Raw genomic sequence first — 20,208 nt, forward strand, 5'->3', positions numbered from 1 at the left:
TATTGAGTTTTATATCTCAATGTTAATTAAAAATATGTGTAAAGAAGAGAGAGTTGTGCAAAAAAATGAAAAAAATAAAGCAAAAAATATCACTTTAGTAATTAATGAAATTCTCTTTTTTAGCGATTAATAAAAGTTTAATGCATTAAACTTAATCTTTAAATTATATTAGAGATTTCAATATAATAATTAAAATTTACATACGCAAATCTATACCCAAATAGTTAAAATATATTTAAAATGTAGATTTATTTTTAAAATATAAATTAGCCATCACTGAAATTATTATAATTATTGAAAATATTCATCATCAACAAAATCGAACTAAAAACTCTTTAGTATAAATTTGCTACAACATTAAAATTTGATTTGTTCCACTTTAATTTATTTTTGTGTTTATAAAAGGAGAAAGATAACGCTATTTTGAAAAGAATTATTTTTTTTCTTGTAAATATTCCATTTATGCGTGATTTTGCATATCGTGTTTTTACGCTGCGAGTTCGCCATCAATGTTACATCGTTATCCGTACATGCTAGCGATGCAGGAACTCGATTTATCTCCATACATATTTCTCATAATACGATATCTACATTTATTCCCGTACTGTTCATCGATTCACTTGTATCTATTCGTATTGTTTTGTTCTGACTTTTCGATTTTTATTCCTTTTGCGTTTACTTATAAATATACAAATCGTTAACCTTCATTTTAATCCGATCCTTGTTGAAATAAAATTGCGTATTCGCATTTATTACACATGATTTCGATGCTAAGGATACTTTCCATAATGCTCATTCAAAAGAAATTTATCTATTATTTCGCTTTAAGTTATGATAAGCAGTATAAGCCTAAAGCTTGCATGCTGTATAATATGCGTGGTACAATTACAATTACTAAAATAACAGGCAAGTCCGTGGCGGAAACGAGAGCAGTTAAACACAAGGTGAGATCGAAGGCGGTCAATGAAAAAGAATGGGTTGATATAATGATCGTAATTTTTCACGGTGCCCCCACGATATACGAACACGTAATTACGACAAAGAACTCTGAAAGTGTACGAGAACACCGTGACCTCAGATAGAACAACGCATTGTTATTATTTAATTATAAGTTAATTTTTAACGTGATTTTAAATAATAAATAAATTCGTTCCGGTTTTCAGCGGCAGCGTAAAAAATGAAAAAGCCGAGAGTATATGGATGACAAAAATATTTCAATTTAATCTGTCCAGAAAACTGCTCTCGAACAAGATATGCAAACGAATACAAATACTCATGTACTGGTTTTCCGGTTCCAAAAAAATAATGGAAACGCGGACAAATGTGGCGGTCTATTAGCTGTATTCCAAAGTCACGGGTACTTGCGAGTTTTGTATGCGCACCGACTGCAACTGAATATAAACATGTTTCGCGTAATTTGTACATCTCAAATTTATGAAGTGTGCTTTTATTTAACTTCATGCACGCGAAACGGCCGTTTAATAATTATCATTTTATACGATATTTCCGCCTACAGTTCGAGACATTGTTTTTTTTTTTCTTTTCAATATTCCGTATGTTTAATAATTCCATATTAAATCGCGGCGTACAATGGCAAAAAACTGAAAACATTGCGATTAAAAATATTTTATGCGAGGCATAATTAAAACCGCGGGTGAAAGCGCCTCCGTATTTTCCTCTCGTGCGAGCGTTTATAATTGAATTTAAAATTCTTCCGACAAAGCAGGCGACATTCGCGTTGACAATCGCGAAATTTACAACGCGCCAATATATTTTCGGGGCGGAAAATATATTCCAAGTGTTTGCGGTCGCGCCTAAGTTTAACCGAGCGAATGTGCAAGCGACGACGAGAGCCCGTGTACCAGATGAAAGGCGAGGATGCGCGAAAACGCGCGCCATTCGGTCGCAGGTATTGTTGGGATGCGCTCTCGACACCGCGACGCGTTATGCAACTGACTGCGAGGCAACGGTGTGCAGCCGTTGGCTTCATAAAGCAGCTTTATCTAGATCGCCTCTGGAGTTACGGGCTGAAAGTACGGACTATTAACTCGCAAAGCAGCGCGGGAGCTGCCGAGGGAGATGCCGGTGCCTCTGGCACACCGGCTGAGAAATATTTATTTTCTCTTGACCTCTATATATACATATACTATATATTAGCTTACCGTTGTGTCTAAGGCTATCTCGACAATATTGAATGATTATACTCATCAGGTAGTTTCATCTCTCCCACTTTCGCTATATTTATGCGGAATGTCGACAAAATTACAGACTCTTTTCTTTCTCTTCTTTAATCTTTGCATCGTTATAATATGTCGCTGAATGTGACTGACAATAAAATTACCTAATTATATTTTAAGACGTACTCTCATATTGGAGAATACGGGGGCTAATGATGCGACATAGTAAATCAGCGCATGACTATTATTGCCTTGAGCTATTTACAGTACTTCAGAATGATGCTATTCACAGTAGTAGCTGCCTCCAGGGTAAACGTCGTCGTGGAATAACTAATTTCTGCAACAAGCTGAGTTGCGCTACTGGGTAAAGATAAACGGCGAATTGAAAATGAGATAGAAATGGACTTGAATTCTCCTTCTTCCTTTGATGATATCAAATAATTGGTGATTATAATCACGTAAAATATTATTTGCGATCGTAGATACGGGGATATGCTGTTTTAACCAATTGTAAAAAAAAATCGTTTATTATTCACGTTTAATATGTTCGTTTGTAGTGGATTATCAAAATTACCTTTGTTCGTTGTGCGTTGTGGAACTCAGTCGAATAAACACGAGCAAAAATTAACTCTCTAAAATGAAATGAAATGCTATCGCCAGCAAAAATTCTGTATTCTTTTTCTTGATTTTTCAAATTAAACATAATTTGATTTTATACTTATATCAACATTTTAAAAGTGAAACTGTCAATAAGATAATTTCTTAAAACCTCGATAAAGTCCTATAAGATATTAACCGAAAAACCGAAGCGATACTTTCATTCGATTTATTATATTCGATATAATTGTGTTTTGCATAATAATAGATAAGTGTGTGTGTTAGATCTTCATCTCGCGACTATTATGGGAGAAAGAAAGAGCGTGCAATGTTTGGAAATAGAAGCAATATCCAAGGGCTACATATCCGTAACGTCGTAAGAAGTTATGGGAAAGCGCGCAAAGGGGTATACGATCCGTGTTATTGGTATCGCGTGGCTTCATACCTTGTTTATCCTGCAATGGGATTGGAAATTGGATCACTCGTGTACAATGCACTCTCACATCTCGCCGAGTCTTAGATAGATTTTACCCAAGCGTTCATCCACTTCATCCGGTTCACGAGCACCGAATGCCTTTCACTTTCATCTCAATGTATGTAATAGCCAAACATTTTATATAAATTCATGAGAAATTCTCTTAAAAATATATTTAAGAAGATATTTTTTGTAAGAAAGTGTGTGTTACATTTACAGTAACAGTAGATTTAAAAGGACTGTCCTGATGTAAAATATCTTATATCGTTTCAATAGACAAATAATCAACATGTAATGAACATAAAAATCCGACACATCACTGGTATCGTCTATCTTTGAAACTATTGCGACTTCGTGCGCGATGGCAGGCGATGGGCAATTTCTCGTATATTTTCGCATCTGATATTTCATCCGATGTTCTTTACAACGCCTGCCAAGCCGTAGAATGCAATCAAAGTTATCCTGTATATGTGCACAGCTTCCTGTGCGTTGCTTACCTTCTAATGGAATTGGAAATTGGATCACTTGGTACAACTCCTCGCTACGTAGCTCTATTCCTTGGATGGATCTTGTCGAGAGATCGTTTGGCCATTCCATCGCGCCGACAGGATTGTACTTTATCCGTGTTCAATCACATTGGATTTGAAAACTATTATGGTAGATCGTAAGGCGAATAGAGCGAAACGTAATAAGTAGAAGTAGGGGCGGTAAATTTGAGTGCATCGAGCCACAAGGTTTAAATGCAACAAGATGGAATTATTCGCAATATTGTATGCGTTTTCAAAAATCGCGCAAAATTGACGTCCAATTAATGCGATTAAATGGACGATTATTCCGACAACATATACAATATATATATAATATATAAAATATACGCAATATTAATTGAAAAAGTTATATAATCTATATCTTTCTCGGCCTTTTTCACGAGATTTCGCGTAACAACTGGCGTCACATTCACAAAGCAATTTTTCACGGTCGCTAAACATTCGACGATGTATGTACCGAGCTCTCGTCCCTTTGTACATGTTGCAAGAGGAATTGAAATTGGAGCGCTCGTGCCCACAATGTTCCGCCATGTTCCTCCGTTCTTTGAAAACATCTCATTGACAATTCGATCGCCAGGGAATTGATGTCAGAGCATTGTATCGAAGATATAATGATTATTTGTCGAAATAAACAACGGCAGAGAAGAGAGTACGTGCGCACAAACTCCTCTATTTATAAACAATATATTTTTATAAGCGACATCGCGAGTGTTCCTCCTATATAGTGTCAAACACAGGTTCTTCGGAGGACCTTAGATACATGCTAGTTACGGCGCGAGATCATAACCAGGTGCAATGTAACAGTGGTGGAGATCCGTGAAGACGAAGGAGATAGCAAGATAGTTCAATAACAGGGAGTGACAGGTCGTCGGATGTTTCCTTCGGTAACTCAACGGAACGCGCAGAAATTCAACGAGTCTCTGGAGCACTTGGTCGAGGTTGCACTTCGTACGAGCAAATGTACGAGCAAAACGAAGTCGAGGACAGCCTCCATCCTCAAACGTATGTTGGTCTACTTGGTGTATGTATGGGTGACAGGGAACAATATACGGACGCACATGTGTGCGTGTGTGTCTGCGCGTATTTATACTAGACTGTGGACGAATCACGAGTGCGATCATTAGGAGTTTACCCGAGTACGAGGGCGACATTGGATGAGACGCTTCCGCGAGTTGCCGCGTCGGCAGTAATTTTCAAGCAGATAAGCTCCACCGCTCTTGGAAGATAGTTGCTTGGTGCAATCAGCAGAATTTAATCTATCATTTCTTTTTTTTTTCTTATAGGCCAATTTGTGTTATTGGATAACCAAGAGATTGCATTACTTGGATTCTCGCCCATTTCATGGCAATTTCTTTAATTAGGTAAGAGAATGATGAAGAGTCGGTACTTGAAACGAAGTAAAAAGTTTGGATGCTTTATCAAGCTGATCTACATTTTATGATTATCTTCTCTAAATTATTCTCTGATGGTTGATATAAAAGATACAAAATTTGAAAAATGACTGATATTAAAATTAATGATTTATTAATCTAAAAAGTGCAATAGATCAAAAATATAAGATATAAATAGCTTTGTAAATAAAAAAGCGTGTTATTTTTAAAAATACAGTGATTATAAATCGTTATTCGATATCGTAAAAAATATTGATAATTGTATTTGCGCGAAGAGACAAATATTATTTATATTTTACAATATTCTTTATTTTTTTACAAAGAAGATATTCTTCGTATACAGCTTATAACAAATTCTATTATATGTTGGCGATCAAATTAATTTATAATTTGTACTAAAGAAGGAGGGAGCTTTCCTATTCAGGAATAATTATTCTCATGTGAAAATAGCTGACACATACACATATTCCTTAGTCTAGGTAATGTCACGTATTAACGAATGATAATCCGTTTTATGTCAAATTTCTCATCGATAACAAGCGAAACAAAGTTTCACGAGTTATAAAACTACTCAACGTTAACTAAAAGTAAAATTATTTACTTGTTCAATATTGCTTTTTAAAATATTGCTTGTTTATAATTAAAACACTAAAATGATATGAGATTAATATATAAACTATTTTCACGGAATAGAAGAATTTTTTATATAATTGTTCTAGGATTAATTAGTTATTATACATAAAATATTTTATATTGTATATTTTCAGAAAAAGATATATATAATTTTGAAGAAATTTTAATAAATTTAGCGGTAAAAGACTTGAGCCAACAAAATGTTCGTAATGTAAATCGCTTTATACGTCATTATACTATTATTTTTCGAGACGAAATTATGATAAGTAGAAAATATGATTATTTTCTAAAACCAATTTTAATTATTATTAGTTTGTGATTATTTAACTATTACTATTAAAGATTTTTAAGCGTATCAAAGCGACTGCTATTCTATGCAGATATATCGCGTAACTAATTCATTTGAACAATCGAAGCGAAAAGAAAATAGAAACGTATAAACGTTTCTATTTTCTTTTCGTTTCGATTGTTCAAATGAATTAGTTACGCGATATATAATATATTAAGATATTTACGGACAATTATTTTTTAATGTTTGTGTTGATTAGAATATATCTCACATTCCATTTTAAATTTTCCTCATCCACAATTTGTTATCATTTCCGGATTAAAAAAATGCGGCATTACGAATGAATAGCTAGAACGAATAATTCGAATAACGGAATCAATTGATATATAAAGCGTGGGAAAAATGTCCAAATCGTCAAATCGTCCAAAATCGAAAAAAATAAATAAAATTGGAGAAAAGTCGTTATATTTATTCGTTTATCAATTAAATTTATAAATGCCAAAAATAGAACATTTGACATAAAATTATATTTTAAAGTAATATTTGGCATAAAGTAATGTTTCGAAACAATAATAAATTAGTTGGTACACAACTTTGAAGTTTGTTTATATTCTGTTAATAATATTCGCGTAGAGAGTTTTAAAATTGGAGCCAGCAGATAATGACACGATCCATTTCACATATCGTTTTTCGAAACGCGATTATTTTCTATCAACAATTAATGATTAAATCCACATGAGAGCAATTAATTCTAAAATTAAAAGGTTTTGTTTCAGACTCAAAAATTTTAGAAAATTCTTTTTTGTAACAGGCTTAATCCATAGATTTTCGTTTACACATTTACACACAAATTGAGTTTTCGTTTGTACAAAAGTAGAAAAAAAGATATTAATAAAAACGTAGAGCAATAAAATCGGATTCATTATAAATGACGAACAACAATATTATTAAAACGTTATCGATTGAGATATCTGATTAATTCTCAATTTCATAATACTTTTTAATATGGAGTAATTTTGGGGGTGGTTTTCGGAGTTTAAAAGTGTAACATGAAAATATATCAAAAAAGAAAAATATTCTTACAACTATATATTCGATATTCTACTGAAAAAGTATATAGATTAATATTTCTTATATATTAATTAAAAATCAAATAATATACATCTTATTATTCTTACTATTTCGAGAATTTAATCTTAAACAAAATCCTTTTGTTTCGAATAAATCATACAAACAATTATCAATATTGAAAAATATCTGATTATCTGTCATAACGTCGGTTGGGATAACAGGAAAAAAGAGAATAAGGGATAAGTAAAAACGTGACGTAACGCGTGCAAATCCTCTGAAGAGAAGTAGTAAGCTTCGCGAGAGTGTGTGACATACGTATACATAAACATATTGTAATATGTCCCGAATAATATGCGGGCATTTCGAGGGGGAAGATCCTACTATTTTATTTATTTTCTACCAACGCGAAATCAATAAACGTAAATAACAATCGATCATATATCGGGACATCAATATCTTGAAACGATATACTAGAATTAATAGATAACTAGAATTAATGAAACAATATCACGAGAAAATATCATTCTTTAAGAAGTGTTTCGCAGACTTTCCCGCCATTAAAGTGAGTTTTTTTTATCTCTACGAATCATGTACTTCATGTGTAATTTGCATGATTTTATATTCACATATTCTAAACTTACATTAATTTTGGAATCAATAATCTGTTCATTTGACTGTGATTCTTTTCGTCCGATCATCAAAGTTTAAAGTTAGTTTTTATATGTTAATCATCTTACGCGACATTCAGCTGACGCTGATATCAAGCGGAATATAAATGCGGCCGACATATTTCGAACGTTAGCAAATACGACATTAGTCGGATAAACCGTTTTAGCTCGACTTAATATCATGCCGATATCTATCTCGACGGAGCTGCCGTTGTCGTTGAAATGTCGTTAGTGATTTCTGTCGTCTTATCCCGATTTCAAATCATCCTAGATACGGAAAGATGCAGAATTCTGTCACAAACGATTGCCACGTGATATTAATACATTTTCGTCGGTAGACATCGACGGCGCATTTATCGCGAATCGTACCACTAGATATATTCGTAGGAATATAAAATACATTTCCTGACGTCTGGTAAATGAAATATTAAAAGAAAGAGAAAAATGACCGTGTGTTAATCATATTAAATCGTTGACAATGATTAATGTTTTTTCAGTGTAAATTATGTGTGAATAAAATAGCGTTGCTAAACGTGTTATCCTGCAGTATTTGCGCATAAATAAGATACATGCGAGAAAAGAAACACATCACAATCAATTAGCATTACATTACATTGTTTTCAAAGAAATCAATGTAATATAATTAACGTTTAGATTGCATATTCGTAGAATCTCGTAGACTCTCGTACTTTTTTATTTATGCGCTACAATATCTGACATTAGCAGTCCGTGTGAAATCCCTACTTGAAATACGAACGGAGCTTCCCGGATTTTCTGTTCTTTCGGAATGGCATTTCAACGTTGACGGAGTTATAAAGTTGCCGGTTCGAAAGAGAACGAAAAGAATTTGAGAGCTGGAGACATTAAAGTTGAATTAAATAAAAAGTTGTTATACGCGATGTGACTATTTCATAACAGAGAATATATACGTATATATTCTGTCACTTATTTCCAAAAAGCTTTATCGAGCATTACCTATATTAATCAATATTTTCAAAATTCGGTGTAAGTCGAAGAACATTTCTGTACAAATTTCGTAAAATATTAAACGGTTTACATAAAATATCTCTAGCGCCAAACATGGTGAACTTTTACCATAAAGAACAGTTATTTAAAGTTATCGATTAATAAAGAAGATTCTTAAAAAAGGGAGCTATGATCGAATGATAAAACGGTTGAACTATAAATAAAGAGCTTTCAGAACGATTTATTTACACTCCAGTGAATAAGCTAGCATTCGAATGTAAATCCTGTTTGTCAGTGCACTCTTTCAAACGGTAGCAGAAGGTACTGTATACAAGGAATGAGCTCTTTGAAAGCCTGACAAATACTTGGTAAGTTGTTCCGGTTCTTTTGATCGGGATCATCGAAGTTACACATGATTTCCGAATAGCATTCATTTTCCTACTCGATTAAACAATTGCATAATTTATGGAAATCTTTGTGAAAAATTTTTCGAGAAAATCTCACGTGGAGAGCACTATTCTGTTTAATAGAATATTAGTTAACGCAGCTTTCATTTCATAAATGAAGCAGATACCAGCCAGACGAGAAAGACGATCGTTATGGAAAGTTACTTAAAACTGCGTCAGATCTTTTTCATTCGAAACATATTCCTTTTTTATCGCTCCTTCCCTGGAAAGTGTAGATATAGAGAATATTTATAAAGCATACTTAAAAAGAGAGAAAGTCCGGTTGTCGTTGAATCTAAATTTCTCGCCTGAGATTTCTACTACTTCCTTACGTGCTTCTTCGGGATCTTCAAACATTCATGGAGCTGTAGAACGAAAGTTGTATCATTATTTATAACAGCAAGTTCTATAAAATTACCAGAGTTTATATATTGTTAAATAAAAGCATTGTGTGAAAAGATTTTGTGTGTGATAAATATAACTTTTAACTTATAATTTAAATTATGAAAATTCAAGATAATTTCAGTTATTACATCATAATGTAATAATAATCGTATAGAAGTTTTCCCGTGATATTATTCATAATAATATTACTGTATCGCTTATTAATTATGCTATTTCTCTTTATAACAGATTTTATTAAATTAATCTCTTGAATAAAAATAATACGATAAAAAATTATACTCTGACATGCATTCGTGCTCCATTTGTAATCATTAAAAATTCGTTTAATGCGTTTCTACCCGGTTATTAAAGATCCCATGACGATATAAAAGAGGGCGAAAATAGTTATGACCTGTTAAGATAAAGGTACTTGAAAGAAGGGATTGCGAAAGGTAGAGGTAAAGGTGGGCTTGAAATAACGATTTGTCATGCATAATGTTCCTTAAGTTCGTATTTTCGCGTAACGATGATATTGCTTAGCTGACGATCTGCTTGTGGATATTACAGCAGAATATTGCGCGACTTAAAAATAAAAAGAAATACCGTGACGATAAAAAATATATTTTTGCAGACTTTCTTTTACTTATACAAATGGAGAAAATATCACATTTAAAGCAAGTTAGTAGAAAAGTTTCAACGAAAGATACTACTTTTATTATAAGTTATATTAAAAGCAGATTGATTTTAATTGCAGATAGTAAAGTGATAAAACATTAGTTATTAAACTTTAAATGTTCAAAAGAGAAATATTTGAAAAAAATGCACAGAAAAGCAAGAAAAATTTATTATATATTTTAGAATGACGTCATCTTTTATAAACAATAAAAAAATAAAAAGAATTGTTAGGGTGACATTATTCCTTTTTCCAAATGACTAATTATACATTTAATTTAACATGATATGATAATTAATATTATTAATATATAAGATTTAAATATAAACTTTGATATATAAGATATAAGATTTAAATATAATCTTTGATATATAATATTTTTTACAAAAAATTTTATATATAATGTTTTGAAAAAATATAAAAAAGAACAAAATTTAAAATTGAGATTTATATCAATGCTGATATTTATTTGTATCTTGCTAACATTCATATATATATAAAACAAATGTTACACTTTTGTCACATGTATGAGATATTTATAACATTTAAAATTATGTGTTGCTAGTTTTAATTATTCATAACCTTCAAAATATTAATACATAAATGTGGCCAGTAATTAAAATTCTTATTTCTGTTTAATTATACTAGTTTAACTTTAATATTTAGATAAAAATCTTGGCTCACATTTATGTCATGCGATAAAATTTTAGATAACAATTATACATAGTTTTTATTTTCTATGTAAGTTTCTTATTTAAGTTGTTCTGCAAATAACACTTTTTAACAATAATAATTAATTTATTAAACATAACTTTTTCTCCGTATTGGAGACTTTTAATATATATATGTAATTTTTAAATAAGCGTACGTAATAAAGTATGATAGAATTCATATACCAATATTACAAAAAATTACGTAAATCAAGCAGCTAAATAAGAAATTAAAATAAAAATTATATACTTAATCGTTTTCTGTCAAAACACAAAAGTCAAAGTGGAAATGGACATTGAACAAATATAGCGCCTGTCGGATGTTATACGAACGATTAAACGTTACACTCGCAGCTACAAGTTGTTACAATATTTCGCGAAGCTAAATCGATTACTGCCATCCCAATTGTTGCCATCCCGAACACGTTAAACGTCTCTCACGATGGAGAAGATCATGAATTTCATTTCTCTCGAATTCTTATCGACACGTACTATGACGTACATATCGATAGAAGATCGAGAAAAAGAGAAGGAAATCATATTCCCAAAGGATCAACTGTCTTTCTATTGTCTTTAACTTTCTTCCTTCAATTTTTTAGCGAAGCTAAATATAACGCCATACATTTATATGTTCAATTTTGGAAAGCATTCGCCGGTACTGTTTAAAAATTAAATCTGCTCCATTTCGATAAAATAATAAATTGTACGAGGCTAAAAAAATGGCTCTCTCTCTCTCTCTCTCTCTCTCTCTCTCTATATATATATATATATATATATATATATATATCCAATGTGTAATTAATTTCTATATTCTTTTCATAAATCTTATAATGTTCAGAAAAATTTTATTGACGCAATCGCTCGCACCCGTTTCCTGATATTGCTTGTTGCCAACATTTCTCTTTGCTGGAAATATAAAATATTTATGCAGAGACGTGCCTTTCTATTGCGGAAGAGAGAAATTTGAAATTTTACTATCGAAACCGGCAGATACTTTGGTTCTTACGAACTGAAGTATCTACATATCCACTTTCTGCCAGATACAATAGCTTATATATCAAATCGCACAAAACAAAAAAGGGATGAACATCGTAATAGTAAAACGAGTATTTCAATATCGTTATTCAATCGATTACAAACAATATCAATTACAAATAAATGTGCAATCGACATAAATGTATACATATATGCGCACTGCAATTGCTCTTTAATTTTTGTATAATTACATTTACTCTGCGTTAATTAATAATATTGAAGAAGAAAAGCTATTTTATGGTTTTAAATATGATTCCGAAAATGAATTTTAAATGTAACTCAATATATTTGCAAGCATAATAATATTTATGGTACGCATTTCGCTATATTTCTTAAATATTCTAGATCATCAAGGGATTACATTTATTGTTACATGGATAACGCGTTGTTTATGAATAATTTCGATTGTAACAATAGGGTCATTCCGCGAAATTAATATCAAATCTAATTTAGTTTTCTATTTTCCCTGTTATTATATTATACTTGTAATTAATATACGAATTCCATCGTTATATAACAACAATGCAAGTGGAAGTTTATTTGTTGTCCGTGAAATTACATTTTATCTGTATTTGTTTTGATCCTCATTCGTGGGCAAAGATCAAATTCACTATGCGGATAATTGCCAAAATTGTCTATGTGGGTAGTGTAATAATGTGCGCGAATATAGTTCGTTCATCGATACGAATAAATAATAATCATTTCCGAATGGAAATCAGTCGATATTAAATTGACATATGCTCGCCATTGTCATTTTATACACGCGATCATTATTCCAAAAATACAACTGGATATTGATATCAAGCTCGATTCGAATCGATAAATCTCGCGGAAAAACATCAACCACATCCATTTTGTCAAATATGTCAAATTATTTTTGTGCGTCAGTCGCCATAACATTTAAAATTTTAATTTAATTAGCTTGAATTATTTCTTCAAAAGCCGAAAATTGTGCATATATTGTTCAACAATCGAGCCAACATACCGTAGAGATTAATAGCTATGCGGTGTCCAGTAACTATACAATTTATTTTATACCTTTCTCTCTCTCTCTTTGTCTCTCTTCTGTCACCGTACAAAGCATATTTATAGCGAAAGCGTTGGAGCAAGATTGCTGGATAATAAAATATAATTGTGAATATATTTAATTAAAACGAAATTATACGTGCCAACATCGATCTTTGTGTGCGTATTTAAATAGATACTGTTCGTAATATTCTCACGGGAAATGCAAATAGAAGCATGGTCCATTTGACTTTGTCCGGATCCTATCCCATAGATATGTACGAGAGCGTAGATGACAAGTCGTCGAAAGCTCAATCCCAGACAAGTTGCATCTCTAATCTGCAATCTCGTCCCTTTTCATTATTAAGCGCATACTTGGAAGATTGGTTTTCCGTTAGAACTCGCTATTACAAGAGGATCGCGTTATTTGCAACTGTTTCCGCCGATGTCGAGCGAAAAAACTGACGGGGTAAAGGAATGAGTAAACGCGCCAGAACGAGAGACAGAAATCGATTGACTGCTATCGAGTAAGAAGGAGATGACATAGATCACGGCCAAAGTATGCTAGTGCACTGGGATTCAACGATGCATTAGGTCGAGGAGAAAAAAAAAGAAAAAAACAGACTCGGAATTGTATCGTGAAAAAGAAGGGGCCTACGTATCGCAAAGGGTTGAGCTGAACGAAGAGGAGAGCGAGAAAAAGAGAAAGAGGGGCTCGCACAAGGGAGAAAGGATCGCATTGGAAGAGGATCGAAGGAAAGCACGGAGACTGCGTGAGAGCGGGAAAAGCGTAGCGGTTGGGGGTGAGGCGGAAAAGCGATAGAACGAGGCTGGTCGAGAGAGAGAGGGGGTAGAGATCGGAAAGAGACAGAGGACGGAGGGTTCGTTTGCCGAGCTCAGTTACGCCGCGCCCCTTGCGATGAGCGTTACACCACACGGGTGAGATCGTAGTGTCTTCTCGACAAAGAGAGAGAGAGAGATCACTCTTTTCTCCTTCGTTATCGCTTTCCTCCTTTTTTTCGCGATGGTGAGAAAAGCGCACGGCGCGGCCGACGCGAGGAAAAACATAGGGAAAAGAATTCCGTGAGAAAACAGGTAGCACGTTGGAGAGGTGCACGTGTTTCTCTATCGAAGAATTAACACCCGATGTTACTGACGCTTGGTGTCGTCGTACAAAATCTCTATCGATCAAGGACGCTGGATGTCATTAATTCGCGCATGAATATTTAGCGTAAGAAAGATAGAAGGAAATTCGCGAGGCTCGGATCTTCACGCGTGGAAAAGTGTTTGTTATGTTTATTACACGAGAGTAAACTACTCGAGAAATGATGTGATATTGATGGATTGTATTCAATTTTTCGATTTGTGTATAATAGGAATAATAATGTGATTTTTAATTAATCGAATGGTGATGGAGTGACGGCCATATTCGTTTACTCGAAAAACATTCGCCGACGTCTTAATCAAAGTAACTCGAGCGTGAACTGTCGCGAATCGTCATTTGCAAAATGAGACTTGGACATCTACTTGCTCAGATTTGAAGCTAATTTAAATTATCGATGACGGAAGAATGCAATAATATAGGAGCGGTGGCAAAGTTTTAATAGATAAAATACTTTCGGAAGAAATACGAACATGATTGAGTGATCGATACGTGATTTCGTTTAAAAAGTTTCTCGTTTGCGGATATAAAGGTATGAAGTAGCCGAAACTTTCAAAAACTTTGAAAACTCTCTATTGGTCATATCAATTTGAATCGGGTGAAACGAAATTAAGGAGCGGTTCAATTTTGAGACCAACTGTCAAAGGTAAATAGCTCATATATTTCGTACGCATGATTTTCGAGGACCATTTTTAAAGGGCGCGCCTGGCTTATTCGATCGAGAAATTTCTTCATTATTTTACCATTCTTTTAAAAGATTAATCATTTTTTATAAATATTGCAATATATATTTGCATATTAATATAAAAATTACTATTATATTGGCGTACATCATCGTACACATGAAAAATAATAAAAATAATTTTTTTTATAGCAATATTTTTTACTAAAATAAATTTATTTATGCAATTTTGTATGAACAATGATTGATCTAATATATACTAGAGTATTTTTGTGGTACACGCAAAATGTACATAATTATATCGATGAATACAGCTTTGTCTAGTATGAAAATCTTGAATAAGTCAGCAGAGAGATTCAAATCATTTTAAAATTTCATACTATACACAGAAAAAGCCTATGTAAAAATACATTGCATGTAAAAAATATATCTACGTATACATACATTTGTATACGTAACGCAATTTTTAAAGAAAAGTATATCGGAAGATATCGTTGCGCGAACGGAAAAAGCGTCATCTTTTCTATCGAGTGAAAGAACACGCTAAGTTTCACACTTGCTCTCGTGTTTTTTCGCGGAATCCGCAGAAATTATAGCAAACTAGGTCAAAGCGAACTGCATTTATTTACGAATTATGATTTCGCGAAGAAAGAATGAATAAATCTAAGTTTTCTGGCACACTATAAGCTATATAAATCCGAGTTGATTACCCGCAAAAGGCAGCTCCGCGAATCTCGAAAAGCGGTATTTTCGGATAGTGAAGTAGCTTCAGTGCCACGGACAAATTATTACGAACAATCAATTGTTCCACGAGAGCCAACGAAAACGGAAGCACCGAGAAGAATTCGAGGACGGAAAGCTCAAGCGAGCTTTTTAACTATCCGGACGGAAATGTTGAGAGCGCAAGCAGCAGAATCCATTTGAACTTGCTCGATTTAGGCGGCCGGGGTCCAGATACATTTGAGTTTTAAAAGTCAAGCGCAACTCAAGTTTTCCAACTGTTGTGTGAAAAGTATAGCTCCCCGTGTGCTAGACAGTTGTATACGTTCCATTATTGAATTGTCTATGTCGTACCAAGACCGATAGAGGAACTTGAACTCGATCATCTCCGACTTCGTCTCCGATTGCCGATTTCCGCCTATTAAACGCCTCACTTTCCGTCCTCGAAGTCGGATTGCGATATAAACGAGAGCAGAGAGAGAAATAATCCTTTTTAAATCTAATTTAATTCTTTTAATTGTTGTATAATATTTTTAATAATTTATAATAATCTAATTTTTAAAAATTTGTAGTAATTTTTAATAATTTTTAATAACTTAAAATACTTAAATTTTTAATCATTTGTAATCTAATGTAATTTACAATTTACTCTGTACATTTCCCTATAAAATGTGGCAAAAGTTTCGATAGAAAAAAAAATTTTTTGGCGATAAAAAAATATAACCCGAACAAAATTGTAAAATAATTATTATCGGTTAACATATTTCTATTAATTATAAGCACTTTTTAACGTTAATATCTGATTAGAGATTTCACTGGTAATTTCTCATGAGTGGCACGCGACCAAATGATTTTGATTATAAATAAATTAAAATATTTAAAGCTCAGCATTTCAGCGAGTTTCTACCAATTTTTTTTTTTCGTGACAGGCGGAGGAGACTCCACCAAACTGTGAAAATCCGCTGGGCTTTTCGCTTTTTGTCAAAAGATTGGATGATTAATCATGCCGTCCTATATTCTCTTGTGCTTTTTGGGCTGTGTGCGTGACTACACATACGCAATATGCAATAATTTCCATGCGCATATGCGTCACTCGGGCCGTGTACCTTTTAGGTGAACGAGAATTCATCAATGTCTAAAACTGGAGTGAAGCCTTCCCAAGTGATTGACCGCAGCTAGGTCCTGTCATTTCGTGCTGTTTCACTATCAAGTTTAATATTTCTAATCTAGCGAGCCAATATTTCAGAAATATTTCCAGTTGCTCCGTGAACGCATCAATAATAAGTTGTCATCTCGCACTAATTTCTAATTTTTTTTAAATATAATTTTATATATATGTAATTATAAATTTATTTATATTTGTTATAACACTTTTTATATTCATAAATTTCTATTTATAGCCTTAGCTTATTAATCAACCTTTTTCTAACAAGCTTATGACGCTGTCAGCTTGAATCGCACTAATAAAAAAGCTAATGCTTTATCTTCGGTAATATTTGACAGTCTTTAAGATATTAAATTAATTATCATTGCGCAATTTTTAAAAAAGTATATTAATAGCAACATTATTAGCAGATTATTAGCAGATTTATTTTATCGATATCGAAAAACGAGTTAAAAAAATCACGATTATCTTCAGTTCCCTTTAATACGCTGCAATTTATATAGCCTTACATAAGCACGTCCGGTTTGTCCGACGCATCAACACTTTGACCCCGTTCGAGCGTTTAATCCACATGAGATACGTACGTATGATTAGACGATTCGGCGGAAACGGAAAACCATTCAGTATCCCGCGCTTATCCGCCAGCTCAACGGCCTTCGCAATTCACATTAAACGTGTAACCCGAATACGGCCACGGCTGGTCGGCGAGCTTATGAGCTTTTCAACGCGCGGATCAACGTACTCGAGGCCCGTCGAACAAGGACGACATATCCAGGCATATATGTATGTATCGCGGTCGATTAATTCCCCCTTACAGACTCCCCCGATCCTGAAATGGGCACTATCATGTAATATCGTACGGTGTTTAAGTGAAGGCGCGCATTTCACGCGCGATTGCTGCAGCTGATTGCCTATTTTCCGCGCATGTACTTAAGCAAAAATGTTCCGAGAGACATCTTTCCGCGCAACGATTTTGAAACGTTACGACATTCAGAGTTGTTTAAGATCGAGTTGTCTAGAATTTGCACGAGGATAATCCTGTCGGAGCATCCGCAAAAATAGTACCGTAATCGTAACTCGTGAAATTAATTATGTTGATTTACTTTTAATAACATGTAGTCGCTAATAATATAGCAAGCGAGATGCCTCAACTTATTTATAACAATTACAATAATTTGGTCTTATTATAGAGTTTTATATATTAATGTCACACTATAACACATTGTATTCGTCGAAAAGATGAGATTAAAATTAGATTAATGAGTGAGTTTTCTCAATGATTGAGATTTCGTAGAATTTATATACAATAAAAAATTGTGCGCCCATATGTTAAAATTTTCCTGTGCTACCACGTTTTGATTAGTACTTGTAATGTAAAATTAACATACAGTTTAAATGTTATTATTTTTATAACGTTTTCATGCGTTACATTTATGTCAACTTTATAACTTAACACTTTGTATATGTCTCTTAGAAATGGAATATTATTTTGAGTATTTTTAACACAGTCATTTTAAACAATCAATAGTCTCAAAGTCAGTTTAACATTCTAAGAAACGTTAAAGCAAATCTTCAAAAAAATAATCTTGAACTTTAACATATAAAATAATCAAATTTATTAAAAATGTTTTTATTACAAATAATATAAGTTAAAATAATTACTATTATATGTTAATGTCTACCAACATTTCTTACGAGTTATTGTAACTATTTTTTCGTGTAATTTTTAATTAATTTGTATGTTATTTTTACATTACTTAAAGTCACAATAATAAAAATAAATGTAAAGTATCGTGTCAATTATTTAACATTTTTAGTTTATCAATAAGTAACATACGACGAGTTATCTTAATTTAAAATTTAGAGTGAACTTTCTGGGACATGTGAAAAATGTTATAATTAACATTTTATTTTTTACTGTGTACGACTGCATAAATTTAATAATGTTAAAAATTAAAAAAAGAGAACAATATGTGTCTAGCAACTTTATTACATTTAAATGACATAATGCGCTGTCTAATTGACGTTCATCGTGTTCATGGCGTTTGTGGCCGATGTACGCTATGTGTACATGTGTAGTGAATTAATCATATATTGGGTAGCGTGAAATATATATGGAACAGATAGTGATTAAGTATAGATGTAGTTGCATGAATCGATCGAACATTCGTATAAAATCAGTATCGGCATGATTATCATGAAAAACACGATATCGCTGTATAAGTGAAATCGCAATATATAAAATCCCAAAAAATTAGAAATATTTCGATTTCGCATAACAATTCATCTCGTGTATATTCGCATTCTTTTTAATATTCGGGATGCGCCAAATTTCACGCTCGCAAGTAACCGCTTTGTATGACGCGGAGATCGATCGCGTTCTAGTGACAGATTTTGGTATTGCTTGTGCGCGAAAAAAAAAAAAAAATTGGTCGCGCTTGAAAACTTGCACGTTTTCACGGCAATCGTGAAACGCGAAATAGCTTCCTGAAATTACTTTCTCGTAATGCGCAATCTGGAATATCGCCCACTCTTCTCTTAATGCAGATATAGTTTTGCATCTCTATAAAAGTTCAATCAGCGAAGTAACCGAATTATATTTTCCGTCTCGTTCATCCACATCATATTTCGTCGCGATATTACTTTATAATGAATATTCCCTAAATCATATATCGGATTCGCGCTGTATTGAAAAAAGTATATAAAATGTAATAACACTATATCGAATCGAAGGGGGGGGGGAGGGGGAGACCAGGAGAGGCCAGGAGGTAATTACATCGCGGTGCACGTTGAGTTTAATCAATCATCGCGAACAACTTCTCTCTTGCCTCTTGCCGCAAGGGAAACACAAAGATCCTGTAATTTAATGCAACGCCGCAGATTAGATTGTGCATACATTAACAAGCATTCTCGAATAATTTTTAATTTCGCGGGACCCCGTCGACGGGGTAATCGTTAAATCCAATGAAATATCGCGAGTACGTTTTTCTCGGCACATGTGTATGAATTAGAATTTTAATTATTTGTTTCGCGTATGAGAAAAAAGTCTTTCTTTTATTCCCTTAAATGCAAAAATCTACTCTCGTTCTATTCATTCGCGCGTTCACGATAACGTTCGTTTACGTTATTATGCCCGTTGATGCTGTTTCCAACAGGTTAATTTGCAAACAATTCAGTACAAATCGAGAGTGGAGAAGATAGAAAGGAGAATGAGTTCTCTAAAAAAAAAAAAAAAATGTAACAGAAAAATTCATTTTCCATGTTGTTTGCCTTGAATCTCGGGCCGAGATTCCAAGCGTGTGAGCCGTTGTTTCCTCCATGTCCTGTTTTACGGTAGCGAAATAGCGACTCGCGTTCAAATCACAATGTCGCCAGGAAACGAGAACGACAAATGAATTTCAACGCGAGTCT

General features: G+C 33.2%; 1 protein-coding gene across 3 annotated transcripts in view; it reads left to right on the forward strand.

Annotated features, from left to right (window-relative positions):
- The window catches only part of LOC105250481 (obscurin), a 150,542-nt gene that overhangs the window by 13,506 nt on the left and 116,828 nt on the right, over positions 1-20,208 (forward strand). The window contains exon 1 of one of the 3 annotated variants that reach the window (XM_011256604.3): positions 13,293-14,876. The exons of the other annotated variants lie outside the window; for them this stretch is intronic. The gene's annotated coding sequence lies outside the window, so the exon portion shown is untranslated. Of the gene's footprint in view, positions 1-13,292; positions 14,877-20,208 lie in introns of those variants that run through there. 3 annotated transcript variants of the gene reach the window in all.

This window comes from Camponotus floridanus, unplaced genomic scaffold, assembly GCF_003227725.1.
Source record: "Camponotus floridanus strain SB8 unplaced genomic scaffold, Cflo_v7.5 scaffold15, whole genome shotgun sequence".
Classification (NCBI taxonomy): domain Eukaryota; kingdom Metazoa; phylum Arthropoda; class Insecta; order Hymenoptera; family Formicidae; genus Camponotus; species Camponotus floridanus.